Source organism: Rhinopithecus roxellana, chromosome 13, assembly GCF_007565055.1.
Source record: "Rhinopithecus roxellana isolate Shanxi Qingling chromosome 13, ASM756505v1, whole genome shotgun sequence".
Lineage (NCBI taxonomy): Eukaryota > Metazoa > Chordata > Mammalia > Primates > Cercopithecidae > Rhinopithecus > Rhinopithecus roxellana.
In genome coordinates, this window is record NC_044561.1 from 124883177 (window position 1) to 124909127 (window position 25951).

Genomic DNA, 25951 nt, shown 5'->3' on the forward strand with positions numbered 1-25951 from the left:
ATGGAGGTGACCACCAGGAGCCAAGGAATGCAGGCAGCTTTTAAAAGCTGGAAATGGCAAGGAAATGGATCCTCCTCTAAAGCCACCAGAAGGAATATAATCCTTTTTTTTTTTTTTTTTTTTTTTGAGATGGAGTCTTGCTCTGTCACCAGGCTGGAGTGCAGTGGTGCCATCTCGGCTCACTGCAAACTCCGTCCCCCGGGTTCAAGAGATTCCCCTGCCTCAGCCTCCCAAGTAGCTGGGACTACAGGCGCCTGCCACCACGCCCAGCTAAGTTTTTGTATTTTAGTACATACTGGGTTTCACCATGTTAGCCAGGATGGTCTCGATCTCCCGACCTCGTGATCCGCCCGCCTCGGCCTCCCAAAGTGCTGGGATTACAGACGTGAGCCACCGCGCCCGGCCCCGCCCATCCATTTTAAACCTCTGCCTTCTAGAAATGTAAGAGAGTAACTCTGTGTTGTTTGTGCTTATTTGTTGAAGCAGTGATAGAAACAAATATACCAAATATTCAAGAGAAAGAAACTATCTGAAGGTTGCCAATAGAAAGCAGTGGCGAAGCCCACAGTCTCTGAAGCTAGGTTACCTGGGTTCAGATCCCTTCCCTGCCACTCCCAGGCTGGGTAACAATGGTTGAGTTATTAAAGTATCTCTCTGAGCTTTACTGTTTCTATTTATAGAATTAGGATGATACAGTAACTGCCTTGCAATTTGTTGCAGTGAAACAATGAGATCTAATTGGATAAAGAGCTCAGTGCAGTGCTTGGCACATAGTAGGTGCTCAGTACATCTCAGCACTGAGGTTAGGCATGGAGGAGCTGGGGCACATTGCTCACTCATTTTCTTGGGAAAGAGCAGGAGTGATTGGGATAACCAGGCTAATCTCAACTATTCTGTTGCTGTATGTCACTGGGCACATAATTCATCCTTCCGACATTTTATTCTTTAACTTACACAACAAATTGTGTATCCTGCAAGGATTATTTCCATGGATACATTGTATCTGCATCTAAGTAGCTGTAAATATGCTATAAAATGTTTCTCATGAACATGAAGCAAGGGGCAGGATACATGCCAGAGAACTGGGAGCAGTTCATTCTCCCTTCCTCCTCCTCCTCCTCCTCCTAATCCTCCCCCAACCCCCCGCTACTTCTGCATTGTTCTATGGATTGCATAAAACTTCTAGGAGAAGGAGAAAGACAGGAATGGCACTCCAGATAGCAGCAAACACAACTAGAAAGTTAATGGGGTAGTGAGGAGGAGTGGACTTTGTGAGAGGCTTGAAAATAAGCTCCCAAGACCAGCCAGGCGCAATGGCTCATGCCTGTAATCCCTGCACTTTGGGAGGCCAAGGTGGACAGATGACCTGAAGTCAGGAGTTTGAGACCAGCCTGGCCAACAAGATGAAACCCCATCTCTACCAAAAACACAAAAAATTGGCTGGGTGTGGTGGTGCATGCCTATAATCCCAGTTACTCAGTAGGCTGAGGCAGGAGAATCACTTGAACCCAGGAGGCGGAGGTTGCAGTGAGCTGAGATCCTGCCACAAGAACAAAACTCCTTCTCAAAAAAAAAAAATAATAAAATAAAATAAAAAATAGGCCGGGCACAGTGGCTCACACCTGTAATCCCAGCACTTGGGAGGCTGAGGTGAGTGAATCACCTGAGGTCAGGAGTTCGAGACCAGCTTGACCAACATGGTAAAACCCCATCTCTACAAAAATTACAAAAAAATTAGCCAGGCATGGTGGCGCACGTCTGTAATCCCAGCTACTCCAGAGGCTGAAGCAGGAGAATCACTTGAACCTGGGAGGTGGAGGTTGCAGCAAGCTGAGATCGTGTCATCGTACTCCAGCCTGGGCAACAAGAGCAAGACTTGATCTCAAAAATAAATAAATAAATACATACATAAAATTAAAAAATGAGCTCCAAAAACCTAACAGAGAAAGGGGATTCTATAAAGCAGCCTGCCTCTCTCTCTCTCTCCCCCACCCCCACTCCTTTTTTTGTTTTGTTTTGTTTTGTTTTGAGACAGAGCCTTGCTCTGTTGCCCAGGCTGGAGTGCAATGGTCCCATCTCAGCACACTGCAACCTCTTCTTCCCAGGTTCAAGCGATTCTCCTGCCCAGCCTCCCAAGTAGCTGGGATTACAGGCGCACGCTACCACACTCAGCTAATTTTTTAGTAGAGACAGGGTTTCACCATGTTGGCCAGGCTGATCTTGAACTCCTGACCTCAGGTAATCTGCCTGCCTTGGCCTCCCAAAATGCTGGGATTACAGGCATGAGCCATCGTGCCTGGCCCATGTCCCTCCCTCCTATCACACACACACACACACACACACACACACACACACACACACACACAAAGCCCTGTCTCTAGATTAGATATTTATTTATTTATTTATTTATTTATTTATTTATTTATTTAGAGATGGAGTCCCACTCTGTTGCCCAGGCTGGAGTGCAACTGCACGATCTCAGCTTACTGCCACCTTCACCTCCTGGGTCCAAGCGATTCTCCTGCCTCAGCTTCCCGAGTAGCTGGGACTACAGGTGTGCACTACCATGCCCAGCTAATTTTCTTATTATTAGTAGAGACAGAGTTTCACCATGTTGGCCAGGCTGGTCTCGAACTCCTGACCTCAGGTGATCCACCCACCTTGGCCTCCCAAGTGCTGGGATTATAGGCGTGAGCCACCACACCTGGCTCTTTTTTTTTTTTTTTTTTTTTTTTTTTGAGACAGAATCTCCCTCTGTCGCCAGGCTGGAGTGCAGTGGCGCGATCTCGGCTGACTGCAACCTCTGCCTCCTGGGTTCAAGCAATTCTCTGCCTCAGCCTCCCGAGTAGCTAGGATTACAGGTGCCCACCACCATGCCTGGCTAATTTTTTGTATTTTTAGTAGAGACGGGGTTTCACCATCTTGGCTAGGCTGATCTTGAACTCCTGACCACGTGATCCACTCGCCTCGGCCTCCCAAGTGCTGGGATTACAGGCGTGAGTCACCGTGCCCAGTCTCTCTTTTTTTTTAATTTACTTATTCATTTTTATTTTTTGTAGAGACGAGGTCTCACTATGCTACCCAGGCTGGTCCTGAACTCCTGGTCTCAAGCGATCCTCCATCTTGGCTCCCAAAGTGCTGGGATTACAGGCATGAGCCACCACGCAGCCCAGGACTAGAGAAGATTTCTAAACCCAGAACCTGGGAAAATGGGCCTCAGCAATCTGATAAGGCCATGACTGTGGGTAAAACCTCGGTTTCCTGTGTTCCTTTTTCTCCTGAGAAGGGACCGGCATTTTCCGCTCTTCCTTGGGAGAGTCTGGATCCCCAAAAGTTCTCAACCTCTGATCTGGGAACTCCCTAAAGGGCAGAAACCCCACGGGCCTGACTTTCCTCTCTGGTTTTCCCTATTTTGTCTTAGGATTGGGATGTAGCCTCTCCTTCAGGCTGGGCATCAACACTGCTGCTTTCTTTTTCTTTTCTTTTCTTTTTTTTCAGACAGAGTTTCGCTCTTGTTACCCAGGCTGGAGTGCAATGGCAGGATCTCGGCTCACCACAACCTCCACCCCACCAGATTCAAGCGATTCTCCCGCCTCAGCCTCCCGAGTAGCTGGGATTACAGGCATGTGCCCACCACGCCCGGCTAATTTTGTATTTTTAGTAGGGATGGAGTTTCTCCATGTTGGTCAGGCTGGTCTTGAACTCCTGACCTCAGGTGATCCACGCACCTCGGCCTCCCAAAGTGTTGGGATTACAGGCATGAGCCACCACCGCGCCTGGCCTCAACACTGCTTTCTAAACTGGGGATTGTGGACCTCCCTGGGCACCTACAAGGCAGACGCTGCAATGCAGGCGTGAACCCCACTGAGAGCGTGCTCTTAGTTTGCAGTGAGCTGGTGAAGGAAAAAAGGTGCAGATGGCTTTCCCAAATGTCAGGAGGGCCCATCTTCTCCACTAAAGGGTCAAGACCACCCAGAAGCTTGGGGACAATCTGAAAACCTCCCCACTGTTGGTCCTCAGGCTGGGCCTAGCCTTTAAAATGCTGGCCCTGGGCTGGGCACTGGCTCCATAATCGTCCTAGGAAGAATCCTAACCCAGTCCTCTGCCTCAGGGGACCCAGGATTGGGTGAGAAGGGGTGAAATTACCGTGTATTTTATAGATTTATTTTATTATAATTTTTTTTTTTTTGAGATGGAGTCTTGCTCTTTTCACCCAGGCTGGAGTGCAGTGGCACAATCTCAGCTCACTGCAACCTCTGCCTCCCGGGTTCAAGTGATTCTCCTGCCCCAGCCTCCCAAGTAGCTGGGCTTACAGGTGCCTGCCACCATGCCCTGTTAATTTTTGTATTTTTAGTAGAGACAGGGTTTCGCCATGTTGGCCAGGCTGGTCTCGATCTATCGACCTCATGATCCACCCACCTCTGCCTCCCAAAGTGCTGGGATTACAAGCATGAGCCACTGCAGCCAGCCATGTGTTGTTTTAATGTTGTCCAACTTTTTAATTTTTTTTTTGTAGAGACAAGGTCTCTCTCTGTTACCCAGGCTGGAGTGCAGTGGTGCGATCATGGCTTGCTGCAGCCTCAAACTCCTGGGCTCACGTGACTCTCCTGTCTCAGCCTGCAAAGTGGCTAGGACTACAGGCAGGCACCACCACACCCAGCTGTCTAACATTTTTGAAATAATGTTTCTCATTTCTAACATTATTCTGAAAACAAGATTTTTCTGAAAACAAATAATAGGGTCCTAGTTCAAAAATAAATTAAAAAATTCAGTAGACAAGGGAGTGAACAGCTAAACAGCCATGCAGATTTGGTAGATGCTAGAAGCTATTATTTTCCTATCAGTGAAGAAAGAAATAGCTACCCAATAAGGCCGGGGTGCGGTGGCTCACGCCTGTAATCCCAGCGCTTTGGGAGGCCGAGGCGGGCAGATCACGAGGTCAGGAGATCGAGACTATCCTGGCTAACACGGTGAAACCCTGTCTCTACTAAAAATACCAAAAATTAGACAGGTGTGGTGGTGGGCGCCTGTAGTCCCAGCTACTGGGGAGGCTGAGGCAGGAGAATGGCGTGAACCCGGGAGGCGGAGGTTGCAGTGAACCGAGATCGTGCCACTGCACTCCAGCCTGGGTGACAGAGCGAGACTCTGTCTCAAAAATAAAAAAGAAATAGCTACCCAATAAGTCACATGAAGTCCCACTTGGAAAAATAAAAGTAAATAAAGTCAAAATTTAAAACAGGAAAAAAGCTGGGATTTGAGCCTGAAGCACATTCTCTGCTGCACCAGCTCCCCAGGTGGGCGACTGGAAATGTGGACCCACCCCGTGAAGGACAATGGTGACATCAGCCCAGGAAAGAGCTGGAATTCAGTGTGGGCCTCAGAAAAGATTATTCCTTCTCTCTGCTGGGAATTGACCCATTTGCCCTAATTCATTGTCTTCTGAAACTCTAGAACGGTGGCTCTCAAATGTAAATGTGGACCAGAACCACCCAGAGAAATGGTTAAGCCATGGATTGCTAGGATCGACCCTTAGAGTTTCTGATTCAGTAGGTCTGGGGTTAGGCCCAGGAATTTTGGGATACTGATGCTGCTTGGGTGGGGAGTGCACTTTGAGAACCCCTAGTCTAGAATTTAGGGTTTGCAGAATTCAGCACGGTGCCTGGCAGTCAGCATCAATCCAACCATCACTGGATCCTCAATTATGATTGTGTATAACTCCTCCCACTGACAATTCTAACCGCCCATGGTCTACCAAGGTCTTTGCTCAACACTAGGGACCCTGCTGCTCAACATAAAAAGGAAAAGGAAGAAGAAGGTCTGTCTTGGGGAAAATCAGACTCTCATGGGGAGAGCCACCAGCAAGGGAACTCCGACAGTACAAACCCAGCCTCAACAGTGGAGCTTGAGTGGAGCTTGGTTGAGGGCAACTGGAGTGCAGATGGCCACAGTCGGGGGATGATGGGTAAATGAGCAGTAGGAGAGATGAAGACCATAAAAAAAGCAATAAGCAATTCCTTGGTCACTTGTATTTCCACGCACATTAGTTTTCTATTGTGCAAACAAATTACCCAAAACTTAGTGGCTTAAAACAATACATATGTATTGCCCACAGAGTTTCCGTGGATCGCAAATCCAGGAGCAGCTTAGGGCTGCAGTCACCTGAAGTGTCTCTGCCCAGCCTGAAGGATCAACTTTTGTTTATTCTTTTTCGAGACAAGGTCTCACTGTGCTCAGACTGGAGTGCAGTGGCACAATTGTCGGTCACTGCAGCTTCAAACTCCAGGACTCAGGCAATCCTCCTCCATAAGCCTCCTGAGTAGCTAGGACTACAGGCACACACCACCACGCCCAGCTAACTAAAAAAATTCTTGTAGAGATGGGGTCTTGCCACATTGCTCAGGCTGGTCTCAAATTTCTAGCTTCAAGGGATTATCCCGCCTTGACCTCCCAAAAGTCTGGTTTCTGGTGTTTAGAAACAAAGATCTGGCTACTAGGTGTGCTCATTACTACTGGGGTATGGGTGTGAGTGTGTACACATTTACGTCTATTGTTTTATATATTTACATGGAAAAACACATTCATATTAATTCTTCCCATTCCAAAAAGCTCCCCAGGATTCATTCTAGCATTTCCTCCTTCCATAATTGGACTTTTTTTTTTCTCTGAAAGTAAGAAACTTGGATCCCAGAAATCCTCCATATGTTGACTCATTTTCTCCATCACCCTGTGTGCAGCAAATCCCCTGAACTACTGGGCCACTGGATCTCCCAGGCACCCTGATAATATGAGCCCCAGCTCCCAGCCAGGTTGCTGCCCCACCTGTCCCAGGGACTTCCCCAGAGGGAACGCAAAATATATGTTCTCCACATTGAGTTCCATTTGGCTTAATGATACTTTATGTAGGATTTTTGAACTGTGTTCCTAAGCAATATTGGCCATGGTGTGTGTTTGTCTCCTCTCTGGTATTGTACTGAGATGAATCTTGCCTCACTAAATTCGATGGGCGCTGGGTAAGGTGGCTCACACCTGTAATCCCAGCACCTTCGGAAGCTAAGGTGGGTGGGTCACATGAGCCCAGAAGTTGGAGACCAGCCTGACCAACATGGTGAAGCCCCATCTCTACTAAAAATCCAAAAATTAGGCAGATGTGGTGGCATATGCCTGTAATCCCAGCTACTTGGGAGGCTGAAGCAGGAGAATTGCTTGACCCCAGGAGGCAGAGGTTGTAGTGAGCTAAGATCACGCCACTGCACTCCAGCCTGGGTGATGGAGTGACATTCAGTCTCAAGATAAAAACAAATGAGATGGGGAGTGAAATGGTTTGACTTTGTGTCCCCACCCAAATCTCATCTCAAATTGTAATCCCCACATGTGAAGGGAGAGACCTGTAATCCCCACGTGTCAGGGGAGGAGGAAATTGGATGATGGCGGTGACTTCCCCCATGCTGTTCGCAGGAGATCTGATGGTTTTCTAAGTGTTTGACAGTTCCTCCTTCACACACGCTCTCGCCTTCTGCCATATCTCTTCGCCTTATCTCTATGTATTTACTTTTCAGAGACAGGATCGCCTTCGGTCACCCACACTGGAGTGCAGTGGTATGATCACAGCTCACTGCAGCCTCAAACTCCTAGTCTCACGTGATCTCCTGCCTCAGCCTCCCAAATAGCTGGGATTAGAGGCATGTGCCAGTGTGCTTGGCTTGTTCTTTTATTTTTTAATCTCTACCATGTCTGTAGTGACTCTGTTTTCATTCATAAAATGTATACATTTTCTTTTTTTTCCATAAATAATATCATCAGAGTCTCAGTTATTTGTCTTCATTTTCAAAGAGCCAGCTTCTGGTTTTGTTGATACTCTGAGTGCATTCTAATCAATTTGTACTATTATTTTAATCATTCTCTTTCATTTTCTTTGGATTTACTCTGGTGTTCTAATTTGTTGAGTTGAACCTTTAACTCATTATTTTTTAGTCTTTCCTCCTGATTATACGTGTGCGTTTATTTAAGGCCATATATTTGCTCTTAGGTACAAGCTTACCTGCCTGCCACACATTTAACTAGGTAGGGTTTTCATTGTCCTTCAGTTCTAAGTATTTTCCCATTTACATTGTGATTTCCTCTTTGATCCTGACTTATTTAGAGGCTTGTCTTTAAACTTCCAGATGCATAGGATGTTTTTGGATTCTTGCTATAGCTTTACCTAAAAACATAATAAAGTTTGAATCACAAGAACACATTGAACTATATGCAGCTGGCAAAACTCAGTTATACATTTTAAAACATTTTACAGCAAAGAAAATGTTGGCCAGGCGTGGTGCTCACGCTTGTAATCCAAGCACTTTGGGAGGCCAAGGCAGGCAGATCACCTGAGGTCAGATGTTCGAGACCAGACTGGCCAACATGGTGAAACCCCATCTCTACTAAAAATACAAAAATTAGTTGGGCGTGGTGGTGCATGCCTGTAATCCCAGCTACTCCGGAGGCTGAGGCGGGAAAATCACTTGAACCCAGGAGGTAGAGGTTGCAGTGAGCTGAGATCACACCATTGCACTCCAGCCTACGCAACAGAGTGAGATTCTGTCTCAAACAAAACAAAACAAAAAGAAGAAAACGTTTTAGATGTGTGCAGCAGGTGCATTTTGTTATGGTTTATAGTTTGTGGGGTGTCAGTAATACTAAAGTATGAATGTACAGATCCTACAAAGATCTTCAGCTGGACTTGAGGGGTTGGAAATAAGTCTAAGGCAGACATGAGTTACTGTGGGAGGTAAAAGATGACCCCTGGTTCCAAAGAACCTAGAGACGACGTGGACAGGAAAGAAGACAGCTAAGTTCATCATCCTTTATCCCCTCACTTCTCCATCCATGGAGAACTTTTTTCCCAGGTCCAGCCTGCCTTCTGCGAAAGGATTCCTCTTGTTTCACATGCCCAGGCCTAGTTAGAAATGCTCCCGAGAGAGTGTCCACAGGGGTTGAAGCGCAGGGAGTGATGCACCAGGCTGGTCTCTTCGAGTGGATGCCAGGTAGTCCTGCAGTCAGATACTCAGGAGGGCCGGCCGGTGGTCAGGGTGGGGTTGTGGACCTACATCTGCTGGGGATCCAGGCCTAGTTAGCCTCTCAGCGATGTTTCCCCCCAACCCACCCACCTTGTTCTTTTTGATGCTCTCATGGGCTCCTGGAGCGGACTTTTTGTTCTGAATTAAATGGTGGGTGTTGCCAGCATCCTTCAGGGCTGGGGTATTTCCAGCAAGGGATGCCCCGACTCCTCTTCCCATGGGTGTAGTGTGGACAGAGAAGACACAGCCCAGGTGCAGTCAGGTCTCTTCCCCTCACACTGGAGCCACTGGGCCTTCCCTCCTCTGTGTCTATGGCAGGGAGGGATGGGAACAGCTGTGAGATGGGGGTGGCCACCCCAAATAACTGTAGTGATAACAATAATATAAATGAAACAAAATTAGGCAAGGCTATGTTCAAAGAGAGAAGTAAAAGACCCTTATTTGGGCCCTAACCGTGCCAAGGTTCTGAGGCAGGAGCCTCGGCTGCTTAAATAAACCCTGTGGGTGCCCAGTGCCCACTGTCTTGAATTCTTCATTTCCTCTGCCAAAAAGCGACGCGTGACGGTCGTTGGTTATCTCTAGAACACAGAGAGGTAAACTCTGAAGACGGCCCTCCTAGAGATCTGCCCTTTCTCACACCCTTTATTAACCCTCCTGAGAAGCTCAAAGATTCTTGCAATGCCACACGGGAGCAGCTGTGAACGCAGGGTCTGGAGGCCAGTGGAGACAGGTCAAGTCCTCACCCACCTCTCCCAGCCTTGCGCACATCACATCACCTCCCTGAGCCTCGGGTTCCTCATTTGCAAAATGGAAATAAACCTCCCTGCAAGGATGCTGGGATGATGAAATAAGGTTATAAAATACATTCCTCTGTGGTCCCCCTAGGAAAATGAGCTCTTTGGTCAGAAGAAGCTCTTTGGACAGATGGCCACGACCTCAGACACACAGTTTCCCAGTAGGGAGCAGCTACTGAAAATTGCTGAGTGACCCCTGGCCGGGCCCCACCTTTCAGGATCTCAGCTTCCTCTCCTGTGAAGCAAAAAAGTATTGGGCAAGATCTTCACTAAATGCCTGAAATTCTGTACACCTGGAACATGGCCTGGAGCACACAGCCCCGCTCACAGGCTCTCTGGATGCCTGTTCATTAGCAGGAAGAAGGAGCTGGGCTTCCAAAGTGCCCTGGCTTCTGTCCTCACTGGCCCTGTTTCTGAATCTCATTCTGGGGTGCCTGCCTGGGACCCCCAGCCCCAAAACTGTTCAGCCTGTCCAGTGAGCCTTGGGCTCACTGCTAACCTAGGGAGTGGAAGTCCTGCATTGTGAACAGATCCTTGAGAAGTCTTGTTTTCTTTCTTTTATTATTATTATTATTATTATTTGTTGAGATGGAGTTTCGCTCTTGTTGCCCAGGCTGGAGTACAATGGCACAATCTCAGCTCACCATCTGCCCCCCGAGTTCAAGTGATTCTCCTGCCTCAGCCTCCCAAGTAGCTGGGACTATAGGCACGCACCACTATGCCCAGCTAATTTTGTGTTTTTAGTAGAGACAGGGCTTCTCCACGCTGGTCAGGCTGGTCTCGAACTCGCGACTGGTGATCCGCCTGCCTTGGCCTCCCAGAGTGCTGGGATTACAGGTGTGAGCTACCGCGCCCGGCCCGAGAAGTCTGGCTTTCTACCTTGTTTTCTCTGAGCCTCAGTTTCTTCCTCCCAAAGATAAAGTGGTTAGACATTTACTTATTTATTATAATTTTTTTTTGTTGTTGTTGTTTAATAGAGATGGGGGTCTCACCATGGTTCCCAGACTGGTCTCAAACTCCTGGCCTCAAGCAATCCTCTTCCAAAGTGCTGGGATTACAAGTGTGAGCCACTGTACCCAGCCCCTATTTTTTTTTTTTTTTTTTTTTTGAGATGGAGTCTCACTCTGTCACCCAGGCTGGAGTGCAGTGGTGCGATCTCAGCTCACTGAAACCACTGCCTCCCGGGTTCAAGCAATTACCCTGCCTCAGCCTCCTGAGTAGCTGGGACCACAGGCACATGCCGCCATGCTCAGCTAATTTTGTTTTTCTTTTTTTTTTTAGAGATGGGGTTTCACCATATTGTCCAGGCTGGTGGCAAACTCCTGAGCTCAGGCAACCTTCCTGCCTCGGCCTCCCAAAGTGCTGGAATTACAGGCTTGAGCCACTGCGCCTGGCCTTTTTTTTTTTTTTTTTTTTGAGACAAGTCTTACTCTGTCGCCAGGCTGGAGCTGTGGTGCAATCTGGACTCACTGCAACCTCTGCCTCCTGGGTTCAGGGATTCCCCTCCCTCAGCCTCCCAAGTAACTGGAACTACAGGCACGTGCACCCACACTGGGCTGTTTTTGTTTTGTTTTGTTTTGTTTGCATTTTAGTAGAGACAGGGTTTCACCATGTTGGCCAGGATGGTCTCAGTCTCCTGAGCTTGTGATCCGCCTGCCTCAGCCTGCCAAAGTGCTGGGATTATAGGCATGAGCCACTATGCCTGGCCTATTTTTTTTTTAATTTTAAATTTTTTATTTATTTTTGAGACAGAGTCTTGCTCTGTTGCCCAGGCTGGAGTGCAGCGGTGAGATCTCAGCTCCCTGCAACCTTCACCTCCTGGGTTCAAGCAATCCCCCTGCCTCAGCCTGTCAAGTAGCTGGGACTAAGGGAGGTCAGACTTAATGATCCCCCAAATCTAGGATTAGGCATCCAAACTACCTGGGCATCTTATTTTCTTGTTTTATGGTAACACTGAATAAAGATGTTCTTATTTATTCCTCAAAAAAATAATACCCACCAACCAAACAGGAGTTACCACATGCCGTGACAGCCGCCATTTCTTTTCTTTTCTTTTTTTTTGAGACAGAGTCTCCCTCTGTCGCCCAGGCTGGAGTGCAGTGGCGCGATCTCGGCTCACTGCAACCTCTGCCTCCAGGGTTCAAGAAATTCTCCTGCCTCAGCCTCCCAAGTAGCTGGGACTACGGGCTCCCACCACCACGCCTGGCTAATTTTTTGTAGTTTTTAGTAGAGACAGGGTTTCACTGTGTTAGCCAGGATGGTCTCGATCTCCTGATCTCGTGATTTGCCTGCCTCGGCCTCCCAAAGTGCTGGGGTCACAGGCGTGAGCCACTGTGCCCGGCTGACAGCTGCCACATCTTACTGGGTCTTCACTGTGAGAGACGAGTGTGTTGCTGTCCCCATGAGTTGGAGACAGAATCTGAATCCTCTTTGGTCATATGGCTGGGAGTGCAGGAACCGGGACTTGAACTTGGGCCTGTAGACCCTGGACTTCGGTGGGAGGAGAGACCTGGGTCCAAATCCTGTCTCCACAACTACATGGAGCCCTGGGAAAGCAAGATGGAAGATGTGCAGTCCTTAGGTTTGGCCACACGATGGCAAGCTGACCCCAGGCATGTGCTTCTAGGCCTTGCCATTAAAGAGGCACAAATGAGTGTCACAAATGTGTGTTGATGCCCCAGCCCATACCTTACTTTCTCTCTCCAGTCCTGGATCTGGTTTTGCAGGGATTGCAATGATCTTAAAAGAAAAGAATAGAAAAGAAGATCAGGCGTTATGTTAAAGTCTCCCGGGACTTCTCATCGTATTGAGAATAAAATCAACAAGTCCAGGTAAGACCTGGCCCCTGCACACCTCTGCTCCTCCACATTCTTCCATCCTACAGGCAGCCTGCCTGCTCCGGGACCACTGTGGGTGAGCAATGGCTTAGCTGGCTCAACTGATAAATTTGGAGGTTGGGCCCTGCGTGGTCCAAGGATTCTCCCATCCTGCCATCCTATAGTTCCGCAATTTGGAGACTGAGAGTCTTGTGTGTGCTGATAAAATTAACCACTGGCCAATAACATGAAACTCAAACCTCTGGTTTGAGAGTGATTTCATTCGTTCATTCATTTATTCATCAAATTCTTTTTTTTTTTTTTTTTTTTTGAGACTGAGTTTTGCTCTCATCACCCAGGCTGGAGTGAAAGGGCGCAATTTTGACTCACTGCAACCTCTGCCGCCTGGGTTCAAGTGATTCTCCTACCTCAGCCTCCCAAGTAGCTGGGACTATAGGCATGCTCTACCATGCCCAGCTAAATTTTTTTTTTTTTTTTTTTTTTTTTTTGAGACGGAGTTTTGCTCTTGTTGCCCAGGCTGGAGTGCAATGGCCCAATCTCAGCTTACTGCAACCTCTGCCTCCCAGGTTCAAGTGATTCTCCTGCCTCAGCCTCCCGAGTAGCTGGGATTACAGCCATGTGCCACCATGCCTGGCTAATTTTGTATTTTTAGTGAAGATGGGATTTCTCCATGTTGGTCAGTCTGGTCTCAAACTCCCGACCTCAGGTGATCTGCCCACCTCAGCCTCCCAAAGTGTTGGGATTACAGGCATGAGCCACTCCGCCTGGCCTAATTTTTGTATTTTTAGTAGAGATGGGGTTTCACTATGTTGGCCAGGCTGGTCTTGAACTCCTGACCTCAGGTGATTCACCTGCCTCGGCCTCCCAAAGTTCTGGGATTACAGTCATGAGCCACCGCGCCCAGCCATTTATTCATCAAATACTGATCTAGCTCCTCCTCTGTGCCCAGCACTTGGGATACCATTAATAGTGGTGCAGAGAGATGTCAAGAGGAGGTCACAGCCACACTCCAGCTCCAGCCGTGTCCTCAGGCCACCCCAAATAACTGTAGTGATAACAATAATATAAATGAAAAAAAACTAGGCAATGCTGTGTTCAAACTTCCAGGAGATGGGTTATGATTTAATTTGTGAAAGGCAGAAGCCAGTCCTGTAATCTATCATTGGAATAACTGACCACTCACAGAAGAAGGAGGAAGAAGGAGGAATATGAGGAGGGGGAGGAGGAGAAAAAGGAGGAGGCGGCCAGGTGTGAGCCTCCACCTAGCACTTTGAGAGGCTGAGGTGGGTGGATCACTTGAGGTCTGGGGGTGGCCCTGGAGGTGGGAGAGGCAGGGAGGGGCTGGCTGGGAAGGGTTGTGTAAACCGAGTTAAGGAGGTTAGCTTCACCTGAAGAGCAATAGGGAGCGTGAAATGGTTTTAAGCAACGGACTGGCTTGATTTGATTTTTATTCTAGAAAGATCTCAATGGCAGCAGCATGAAAAATGGGGGATGTTGATCACTTAGAAGGCTGTCACAGTGTCCAGGCAGGAGGTGATGGTGGCCTGGCCTAGGGTGACAATGCAAGGATGAAAAAAAGTGAGGTCTGAGGAGGGGAGGGTTTTGGGAGGAGGAGAGAATCAAGCTTGGCAGTCGGGCACTGGCTGGAAGGTTGGCACCAGTGCCGGCTCCAAGGGAGACTGGGAACAAACCAATGTGGAAGGTCCTGGACAGTCTTGTTTAGGAAACGCTAAGTGTGGAATGCCCAAGAGACAGAACAGGGGTATCCAGCAGGCCACGGACATGTGAGTTGGCAGCGAGACCAGAGTTGCAATATGGGAGTCTCGACTTCTAGATTATGTTAAAAACCTTGGCCACAGATGAGATCATCCCGTGAGAGTCTAGCTAGAGGGGGACCCAGGGCCAAGCCATACAGAAAGCCAACATTCAGAGAATAGAAAGAAGAAAATTCAGAAATGAAGATCGAGAAGACGTGGCCAGGGAGGAGGCGGGAAAGTCATGCACGTGTCCCAGGAAGGGAGGAAGGAGAGCATCCTGGGTCAGAGGGAGGAGGCAGGAGGGTCAGAGGGAGGAGGCAGGAAAGCCATGCACGTGTCCCAGGAAGGGAGGGAGGAGAGCACCCTGGGTCAGAGGGAGGAGGCAGGAGGGTCAGAGGGAGGAGGCAGGAAAGCCATGCACGTGTCCCAGGAAGGGAGGGAGGAGAGCACCCTGGGTCAGAGGGAGGAGCCAGGAGGGTCAGAGGGAGGAGGCGGGAAAGCCACGAGCTTGCCCCCGGAGGGAGGGGAGGGGAGCGCCCTGGGTCAGCTGCGTCAAGTGCAGCTGGTAAGACCCACCCCGCGAGGACATGAAAGTGCCTGTTGTACTGTGCACGGGGTATTCCTGGTGACCTTGACAAGAGTGAATCTGAGAGGAGGGGAGGGGAGGAGAGGGGAGGAGAGGAGGGGAGAGGAGGGAAGGGGAGGGGAGGAGAGGGGAGGAGGGGAGGGGAGGAGGGGAGAGGAGGGGAGGGACCGTAGGTGCCAAAGCCAGCTAGAAGTGGGCTGGAGAATGGACGGGAATTTAGGAAAGGAGGCAGGGGTTGCAGAGAAGTTTGTCTCTGAGGGAAAGCAGGAAAAAAGGGTGGAGGGGGTGGTCGGAGGGGTTTCTGTTTTTATTTTAATCTAGAAGCAGGTCTGTAGGCTGCTGAGTTGCAAGGGAGAGGGAGAGATGGATGAGTCAGGAGAGGGAGAGGATCATTAGAGACTTGAAGTCCTTGAGAAGGTCAAAAGGGGTGGGATGAAGGCGCCCATGGAGGACTGGCCTTGTGTAAGAGCAGGTGTGCTGTTTCTTCACAAGGGAGGCGAAACCAAGGGGAGAAGGGAACACAAAGAGAAGAGAAGGCTGGGTTGGCTATGTGCCTGCACCCCTGGGCCCTGGAACTGGGGGGAAAGCCTCTCGGCGTGATGTGGCTTGTCTCTGAAGTCTGAAGCAACTCGCCCAAGAGGTGAGTTATTTGGCCCAAGAATGGAGACCCAGCCCAATGCAAATGCCATAGCTCACCTGCTTCAATGCTGGCAGCCTTCGGCCTACCTCCCTGCAAAGTCTGCACACATGGGGTTCCACCCAGCCAGAGGCAAGCCAAACAAGGCCCTGGAGAAACAGTTGTTTCCAAGGGCATTCTTTAGCAATCCTTCCGGTCTTGTCCCTGAAGACGGAAGATGAGAAATTGACAAAGGGCCTTAATCCTCCCTTAATCCTGCCCACTGCCATCCGCGAGCAAACTGCCTGTCTTGCTTATTGAGTTACTTAAGAAAAGGTATCAGCCGGGCACAGTGGCTCAAGCCTATAATCCCAGCACTTTGGGAGGCTGAGACGGGCGGATCACGAGGTCAGGAGATCGAGACCATCCCGGCTAACACTGTGAAACCCCGTCTCTACTAAAAAATACAAAAAACTAGCCGGGTGAGGTGGCGGGTACCTGTAGTCCCAGCTACTCTGGAGGCTGAGGCAGGAGAATGGCGTAAACCCGGGAGGCAGAGCTTGCAGTGAGCTGAGATCTGGCCACTGCACTCCAGCCCGGGCGACAGAGCGAGACTCCGTCTCAAAAAAAAAAAAAAAAAAAGAAAGAAAAGAAAAGGTATCAACTGACTTTGGGCATTTAAAGAAGAAAGGGAGGGAGGAAGGGGGGCAGGGAGGACAGAAAGAGGAGCAAAGGAAGAAGATTCCTTAATGTCAAGATGTCTTAAGGGGAGAAGCTTCTGGAGTGACTTGTCCCATCCATCCACACACAGCCAAGCTCTGCAGCAGAGGGAGGCACTGGCAGCTGCTCGCTGGCATGGGACCACAGGCTTACCTGGGCTCAGCTTGGAGATGCATCAGTAATCACATCCTAGCACAGTGCCTGCCTGAGCGCTGCTCTAAGTCGGAAGTAACTATCACAAGTTCCCTGTATTGAGCACCAAGAATCAGGTGCTTCAAATGCTTCTCAACAACTCTGCAGTTACCCTCATTCTGCGGCGAGAAAACCAAGGCTCTAAGAAGGCCAATGCCTAGGCTTGCCCAGCTAGTGAGAGGCAAACCCTGAATCTGAGCCCCACTGAAGCAGAGGGAGGCAGCTTTGCAGAGTGGTTATGTGACTCTCTGCAACCAGGCTGCCTGGGTTTGAAGCTCTGACACTTGCTGGTGTGTGATATTAGAAAGGCCACTGTGTCCTCACCTGTGAAATGAGGGTATTAAAAAGACCTGCCCCATAGGGTTGTTAGGAGGTTGAAATGAGTTCACACTAATAAAGTTCACAGAAAATATCACAAGTGCTATGTTGTGTTTGGCTATTATTATTGGGAGGATATTTCTCTGCCTCCCAGTCTCCATCAGCACCCCCATATCAAGCCACGCCAGATAAGCATACAATCTAAATAAAAAATGTCTGCTTTCCGGCCGGGCGCCGCGGCTCACGCCTGTAATCCCAGCACTTTGGGAGGCCAAGGGAGGCGGATCACTTGAGGTCTGGAGTTCACAACCAACCTGGCCAACATGGTGAAACCCCGTCTCTACTAAAAATACAAACATTAGCCAGGCATCGTGGTGGGTGCCTGTAATCCCAGCTACTTGGGAGGCTGAGGCAGGAGAATCTCTTGAACTCAGGAGGCAGAGGTTGCAGTGAGCCGAGATTGCGCCACTGCCCTCCAGCCTGGGTGACAGAGCGAGCCTTCGTCTCAATAAATAAATACATAAATAAATGTATGCTTTCTAAGAAGACATGGTTTTAAGATAAATTCCCAATAGTACAAGTAGGTTGCCACCCTTAATCCCTTCTTCCTTTACCCATAGAATTTCTGGAACAGTCTATTTGTATTCTCTTCGCTTTATTGGCTTCCAGCCTTCTATCCAGTCAATACTGCAAGATCCATTGAAATAATTTCTTTTTTTTCTTTTTTTTTTGAGACAAGGTCTCGCTCTCTTGCCCAGGCTGAAGTGCACTGGCATGATCATGGCTCACTGCAGCCTCAACCAGGCTTAAGCAATCCTCCGTCTCAACCTTCCAAATAGTTTGGTCTACAGGCACGCCACTATGCTTGGCTGCTTTTTGTATTTTTGGTGGAGATGGTTGTGGAGGAGGGGGCGGTCTTACTACCCTGCCCAGGCTGGTCTTGAACTTCTGAGCTCAAGATATCTACCTGCCTTGGCCTCCCAAAGTGCTGGGATTATGGGCATGAGCCAATGCATCTGGCCCAGCTGTTCTTTTGTCTGTCTCTTTTTTTCTCCCCCGTAAGGGTCTGCCCTCTTTTTCCCACTTTTCAAATACATCGTAGAGTTCATTTCAGTGCAGAGCCATCAGCCTCATTCGCTCTTTCTTTTTTTAATTTTTTTACAGAGTCTCACTGTGTCACCCTCAGGCTGGAGTGCAATGGTATGATCTCGGCTCACTGCACCCTCTACCTCCCAGGTTCAAGTGATTCTCATGCCTCCGCCTCCCGAGTAGCTGGGATTACAGACACGCATCACAACAGCTGGCTCATTTTTGTTTTTAGTGGAGATGGGGTTTCACCATGTTGGCCCGGCTGAACTCAAACCCCTGAATCTCAGGTGATCTGCCCACCTCAGCCTCCCAAAGTGCTGGGATTACAGGTGTGAGCCACCGCGCTCGGCCAGCCTTCTTCTTTCTTAAAGGGGCATCCTATTGCCCCATTGACTGGATGCTTTGCAGCTGGTGGAATTTAGGTGGTTTCCCGCCTTTTACTATTACAAATAGCATTGCAATTAATATCCTTGTAAGTAGAGCATCTCAGGCTTTGGAGGAACTATCTTTAGGACAAATTCCTGTAAGTAGAACTGTCTGGTAAAGAGCTTTTGTAATGGGAATTTCACTCTGGATTGGTGTTGCATTTGTATTTTGGTTTGTATTGCTTCGTACTGCATTTTGCTTTGAAATGGGGATAGAGTGGAAGCCAACTTTGAGCACACCCATCTCTGCTAAGTCTCTGGTTTCAGTCACTCAGCAAAACTGCTACTCACAGACATAAAATGGGCACTTGCCATGTGCAAAGCATGGTCCCACTTCTGGGCAGAATATCAGGACAAAGGCAGTGAGATATGAACAAGCAAAGTGGCTCAAGAAAGGTGCCAAGCTCACTAAAAACTTCCATTCTGTTCAGCCACACACAGGTCACCTTCTTATTCTTTTTTTTTTTTTTTTTGAGGTGGAGTCTGGCTCTGTCGCCCAGGCTGGAGCACAGTGGCCGGATCTCAGCTCACTGCAAGCTCCGCCTCCTGGGTTTACACCATTCTCCTGCCTCAGCCTCCCGAGTAGCTGGGACTACAGGCGCCGCCACCTCGCCCGGCTAGTTTTTTTTTTTTTTTTTTTTTAGTGGAGACGGGGGTTTCACCATATTAGCCAGGATGGTCTCGATCTCCTGACCTCGTGATCTGCCCATCTCGGCCTCCCAAAGTGCTGGGATGACAGGCGTGAGCCACCACGCCGGGCCACCTTCTTATTCTTAATTTCTCAGCAGCCTTTGGAATTGTGGAGTGGCACCTCTTTGAAACAATAACTTCGCTTGGTTTCTTAGCATCTTTCCATCGTTTACCTTTGTTAGTTCTTCGTCTGCCCAGCTTTCCTAAATATTAGTACTCCTCAGAACTCCTTTGCACAAAGTTTTTATGAGCGTCAGGTGAGATAACGAAAGAAAGTAAGATTTCATATAGGTGTGAGCAAATTTCTAGAAATGTCAGAACAGTTTCCTCTTTATCTCATTGCCCATAATTGCATTCTGTTAAATTAAAGTAAATTCGGGCCGGGTGCAGTGGCTCACACCTGTAATCCCAGCACTTTGGGAGGCTGAGGTCAGGAGTTCAAGACAAGCCTGACCAATATGAACCCCATCTCTACTAAAAATACAAAAATTAGCTGGGCGTGGTGGCATGCGCCTGTAATCCCAGCTACTCGGGAGGCTGAGGCAGGAGAATCGCTTGAACCCGGGAGGTAGAGGTTGCAGTGAGCTGAGATCATGCCATTGTACACTAGCCTGGACAAGAGTGAAACTCCATCTCAAAAAACAAAAAAACAAACAAAAAATAATAAAAGTGTGTGGCGGTTCCCCTTCACTATTTCTTTCTCCTGCCGCCATTGTGAAGAAGGTGCTTCCCCTTCACCTTCTGCTGATTGTCCGTTTCTTGAGGCCTCACAGTCATGCTTCCCATTAAGTTTGCAGAACTGTAAGTCAGTTAAATTAATTTTCTTCATAAATTACCCAGTCTCAGGTAGTTCTTTATAGCAGTGTGAGAACAAACTACACAGAAAATTGATACCAGGAGTGGGGTTTTACCATGTTGGTCAGGCTGGTCTTGAACCACCGACCTCAAGTTATCCACCCACCTTGGCCTCTCAAAGTGCTGGGATAACAGGTGTGAGCCACTGCTCCCGGCCTCCATTAGATACTTAAATGTAAAGCTAGCTGGAAAAATTTCTCCCTAGAAGCAGATGGTGTTCTAGACCTGGACAGCTTTTCCAAGATCAAGGCTCCTCTGCCATCAGAAAAGCCTTATTCTCTCCCTCCCTCCCTTCCTCCCTCCCACCCTTCCTCCCTCTCTTCCTTCCTTCCTTCCTTCCTCTTTCTTTTTTCTTTCTTTCCTTCTTTCTCTTTCTTTCTTTTCTTTCTTTCTCTTTCTTTCTTTCTTTCTCTCTTTCTTTCTCTCTTTCTCTCTCTCTTTCTCTCTTTCTCTCTCTCCTTCCTTCCTTCCTTCCTTCCTTCCTTCCTTCCTTCCTTCCTTCCTTCTTCCTTCCTTTCTCTCTCTCTTTCTTCCTTTTTTTTTTTTTTTTTTGACGGAGTTTCACTCTTGGTTGCCCAGGCTGGAGTGCAATGGCATGATCTCAGTTCACTGCAGCCTCTGCCTCCCAAGTTCAAGCAATTCTCGTGTCTCACCCTCAAGTAGCTGAAATTACAGGCGTGCGCCACCATGCTCGGCTAATTTTTTTAGTAGACATGGGGTTTCTCCATGTTGGTCAGGCTGGTCTCGAACTCCCCCCAACCTCAGATGATCCAACTGCTTCGGCCTCCCAAAGTGCTGGGATTACAGGCATGAGCCACCGCACCCAGCATTCTTATTCTTTTCTTCCTCATTTTTTGCTGTCTTAATCCTTTCCTTTACTCTCGAGGAAAATCCATGGGACCATAATTTATGAATGGCTTTAGCTAAGGTTTATGCTTTATGGAGCAATTATGGGGTTTACGAAGACAAGTTAGTTTCCTTGATGAAAGAGTCCAGTGAGGTTTCTGGAGGCTCACCCTTGGCACTTGTGGGGTACTAGCAGTATAGAATTTGAAACTGATCTGTAAATTGGGGAAACATCTTGGATCTTGCAGTCAGCCAGACCTCCCCACTGTTCAGAGGGGTAGTAGCCACTTTCTAAAAGGTAGGTGATAATACATATGTTCAACAAAAACACCTAACAGAGCATCCTGCTTTAGATCTCCTTTAGATCTCCTTCTCTCTCAAGTTGGAGCCTTGTATATGGTTTTTAAGAAAACAGAATGTTGTATCTATTTTTCTTTTGATTTTCCTACTACAGAAAGCTTAATTAAAAAGGTGACTGAAGGCCGGGCACAGTGGCTCATGCCTGTAATCCCAGCACGTTGGGAGGCTGAGGTGGGCGGATCATGAGGTCAGGAGTTCGAGACCAGCCCGACCAACACGGTGAAACCCCGTCTCTACTAAAAATACAAAAATTAGCCCAGCATGGTGGTGTGCACCTGTAATCCCAGCTACTCAGGAGGCTGAGGCAGGATAATTGCTTGAACCCCAGAGGCAGAGGTTGCAGTGAGCCGAGATCATGCACTCCAGCCTGGGCGACAGAATGAGACTCTGTCCACCCCCCTCCCCCCCAAAAAGGTGGCTGATACTGTTGTTTCTTTAGACACTGCTACCAAATACACCAAGAAAATTTCTCAAGGCATGACCGAGTGCAGTGATTCATGCCTGTAATCCCAGCACTTTGGGAGGCCGAGTTGGATTACTTAAGACCGGGAGTTCGAGACCAGCCTGGCCAACGTGGGAAAAACCTCGTCTCTACTAAAAATACAACAATTAGCCAGGTATGGTGGTGTGCATCTGTAATCCCAGCTGCTCGGGCCACTGAGGCATGGGAATCGCTTTAACTCGAAAGGCAGAACTCGCAGTGAGCCAAGATCGCATCACTGCACTCCAGCCTGGGTGACAGAGCGAGACTCTACCTTAAAAAAAATAAATAAATAAAAATAAATAAAAATAAATTGCTAATGTAACCACAACAATAAGAAAGAAAATTTCTCAAGGAAAAGGAACAGATGATGTGTTTATGGTCCCCAGGCCTCCTGGGCGGTGGATGGCCAGCTTGGCTCTTGCCAGGTTTTCTCGTCTTCATGTTCTTTTGGTAAGTCTCTATATTACTACAGCCTATATTATCAGGCTAACAACAAAAACAGATACCTCTTTAAATCAGGCCGTTTTATACCAAACTATGGTCCTTCATTGCCATCAAATCCAGAATACAGACCATGGCCAACTGGACTCAAATACTGATGAGCTGTCTATGTTGCCTGAACTTTTATTTGGATTAGTTCAGTTCCTACAGGCTTTTGTTAAAAAGTACACTTCAGTCTTTTTGGTGTAACCCTCCTGACAGCCATTATAATAGTCTTCTTGGTACACCATATCCTCTCAGGTCTTAAATGTTTGTTTACAATCATTCATCAAATGTTGAACGATCTCGTTTGAACTAAATCTGCAAGAAGAATTGTTCAACTGTTGTGACTTGTGGATTGTGTACGGAGACTAAATAAGTTCCGTCTTTAGTCGGATGATGGTGGCAGAGAGTAGTGTCAAGGTTTTGGTCAGTCTCTTGAAATTGAGACTGACCAAAAGGGAGCAAATGTTACATTAAACTAAATTTGGCCTGAGGAGGCTTCCATACTTTGGCCTTTATGTAATGAACTGTAACCTAACTTAATACATAAATTAACTGAGAGGCTAAATTAGGAGTATATTCTTTTAACAAATAGCTAGCTGAGCTTCAGTTAGTCGCAGGCAGCCAAATGTTTAAACTGTGTTCAAATAAGGCAAATGCTGAGGTGTTTCCAGCTGGGCTCTCCTTGTATACAGAAAATTTCCTTTTCCTGTATCATCATTCCTTGGTATCCCTGGGGCAGTGGTTCCAGGACCCACCCGTGGATACAAAAATCCTTGGATTTGGCCAGGTGCGGTGGCTCATGCCTGTAATCCCAGCACTTGGGGAGGCCTAGGCAGGAGGATCACTTGAGCCTAGGAGTTCAAGACCAACGTTGGCAACATGACAAAACCTTGTCTCTACAAAAAATACAAAAATTAGCTGGGTGTGGGGTTGTGCACTCCTGTAATCCCAGCTACTGGGGAGGCTGAAGTGGGAGGATTGCTTGAGCCCTGGAGGTCAAGGCTGCAGTGAGCCATGATGGAACCAATGCACTCCAACCTGGGTGACAGAGCAAGATGCTGTCTCAAAGAAAAAAAAAAAAAAAAAGGGTGGGGGCAGGCACAGTGGCTCATGCCTATAATCCCAGAATCTGAGCACTTTGGAAGGCTGAGGCGAGTTGATCACTTGAGGTCAGGAGTTCAAGATCAGCCTGGCCAGCATAGTGATATCCTGCCTCCACTAAATTACAAAAATTAGCTGGGCCTGTTGCATGCCTGTAATCCTAGCTACTTGGGAGGCTGAGGCATGAGAATTGCTTGAACCCAGGAGGCAGAGGATGCAGTGAGCCAAGGTGACACCACTGCACTCCAGCCTGGGCAACAGAGGAAGACTCCATCTAAAAAAAAAAAAAAAAATGGGAGGGGAAAATTTGCCCTACAGTGTTATTTATTCTCTAATAATCATTTAATAATAAAAATTATAATATTATTTTAAAGGAGTTGTGGCTAAAACTCCAAAATTAAAGATTAAAAAGGGCAGTTCTGTACATTTAAAAAATTAGCATAATGATAATCTTTTATCTCTTTCTGGCTTCACCAATGTGTCTAAAAGTTCGTCGGGAGGTGACAGCTGCATTTGACACGTCTGAGGCGATAAATGCAGGGGTATAACTAGGTCTGAAACTCCCGAGACTCCTAGGAGAAGCACTCTTCGGGGTCAGGAGCGGAAAGGCTCATATTTTTCAAGTGAAAATGCCACCAAGAAAACTTGGCAGTAGTCCAAGGTTACAGGGCGCAAAGACAGTAATCCTTCTTTTATAAAAATAGAAAAGCCTAAGAGGCAACACTTTCCAAACAATGACTGACCCATGGGCCCCAGGGGATCTTGGGTGACAAAGAGCTCCATGTCATTTGCAAATCTAGGTAGGGTTTCTACCTAAGAAAAGTAAACCCAGAGAAGAATCCGGAGAGTGCCTGGGAACTAGAAAAACTGGTTCGGACATAGCCTCTGTCTTGAACCCTCCTCCCTGGATTCAGCAAGGAGACCCCCAACCCAGCTTGATCTTTAATGGCCCTGGGCAATCAATAAATTCTTTGCTTTCAGTAAGACCAGTTGTAAACTATAATTAAAGGGAGAAATAGATTTTAAGGAGCTTTTTGCAAATAGCTGAAAAATAGCATCATGTGAACGGGACCAGGTTACAGGAAAAGAAGAGACTGCCTGAGTCATCTTAGGACAGGGCCGACAGGATTGCACAGCAGGTGGCCTCATTTACAAGTTTGCAAAGTTGTAAGATCTTGGATCAGGAGAAATGACTTAGAAAATGCCCATTTTTCAGCCTATCAGAGCTTAGACACCAGGGCAGGGCTGGTAGAGAAGTCAGGATTTGCAGACACTTTTCCTATTGCTATTCAAAAGGTGTCTTCTCTTGGCAAATCCTGTTTCAAATGTCATTACTAAGACAACTTTGGAAGCATCAGTGGAAGGGAAACAAAATGCAGCTGTTAAAAATGGTGGTAACAGCCTGGCCAACACGGCGAAACTCCATCTCTACTAAAAGTACAAAAATTAGCCGGGCACCGTGGCGCACCCCTGTAATCCCAGTTACTCGGGGGGCTGAGGCAGGAGAATTGCTTCAACCTGGATGGTGGAGGTTGCAGTGAGCTGAGATCGCACCATTGCCCTCCAGCCTGGGCGACAGAATGAGACTCCATCTCAAAAAAAAAAAAAAAAAAAAAAAAATGGTGGTAAGCGGTGGGGCTTGGTGATGCGCCTACAGTCCTAGCTACTTGGGAGGCTGAATGGGGAGGATCTCTTGGTCCCAGGAGTTTGTTTCCAGCCTGGGCAACATAGCAAGATTTCATCTCAAAAAAAGATAGTGTTAAGAAAGATGTTCCTACTATATGACAGGGTTGGCAAACGTCTTCTGTAAAGAACCAGATAGCCAATTTTAGGCTTTGTGCTCCATATGGTCTTAAAAGCTGCCACAAATAATATGTAAACAGTATGGCTGCTGTCACTACAACAAAGTCTAGCACTGTGGCAGAGAACAGATGGCCCACAGAGCCTAAAATATTTACTATTTCTGGCCAATTACAGAAAAAGTGTGGTGAGAAGCTCTCTGAGTACACTGGGTGGATCACAAACCAATGAAGCAGCCACCTTGAAGAAACCCGGTCCTTTTGTCATCATCGACGTGAGGGAATAAGCCCTCCACGAAGACGGAAACCACAGAACGGTGAGGCACCCAGCCTTCACCACTTGGACCAGGCATCCCCCGCAGGTGCTCTTCCTGGGAGAAAAGCCTGGATTTGGATCCAGGAGACCATGGTTCCTGATCCAGTGATTTGCTTTCTCTGGGGCTTGGACCTGGAAGATACAGGAAATGTCAGCCCATTTTCCTCAGTTGTGTCTAACTGCAAGTTGGTCTCCCTTAGAGCTGGAGGAGTTGGCTTGCTTTTGTGATCCTCCCGGATCCGGCCCCACCCTCCTCCTGAGACTTACTTCTTTTTTTTTTTGAGACAGAGTCTCGCTCTGTCGCCCAGGCTGGAGTGCAGTGGCCGGATCTCAGCTCACTGCAAGCTGAACCTTACTTCTGCTGCTCCAGTTTTCACTTTGCATTCTCATAATCAGAGTATTTAGTGTGGTTTGTTTGTTTGTTTGTTTGTTTGAGATGGAGTCTCGCTCTGTCACCCAGGCTGGACTGCACTGGCGCAATCTCAGCTCACTGCAACCTCCGCCTCCCGGGTTCAAGTGATTCTCTTGCCTCAGCCTGCCGAGTAGCTGGGATTGTAGGCGTGCACCACCACACCTGGCTAACTTTTTGTATTTTTAGTAGACACAAGGTTTCACCATGTTAGC

The 25951-nt window shown here is 47.9% G+C and overlaps 1 pseudogene; it reads right to left on the reverse strand.

Annotated features, from left to right (window-relative positions):
- Window positions 1–9275, reverse strand: part of LOC115892855 — a 32771-nt pseudogene extending 23496 nt beyond the window's left edge.
- Between the last annotated feature and the right edge of the window lie 16676 nt (window positions 9276–25951).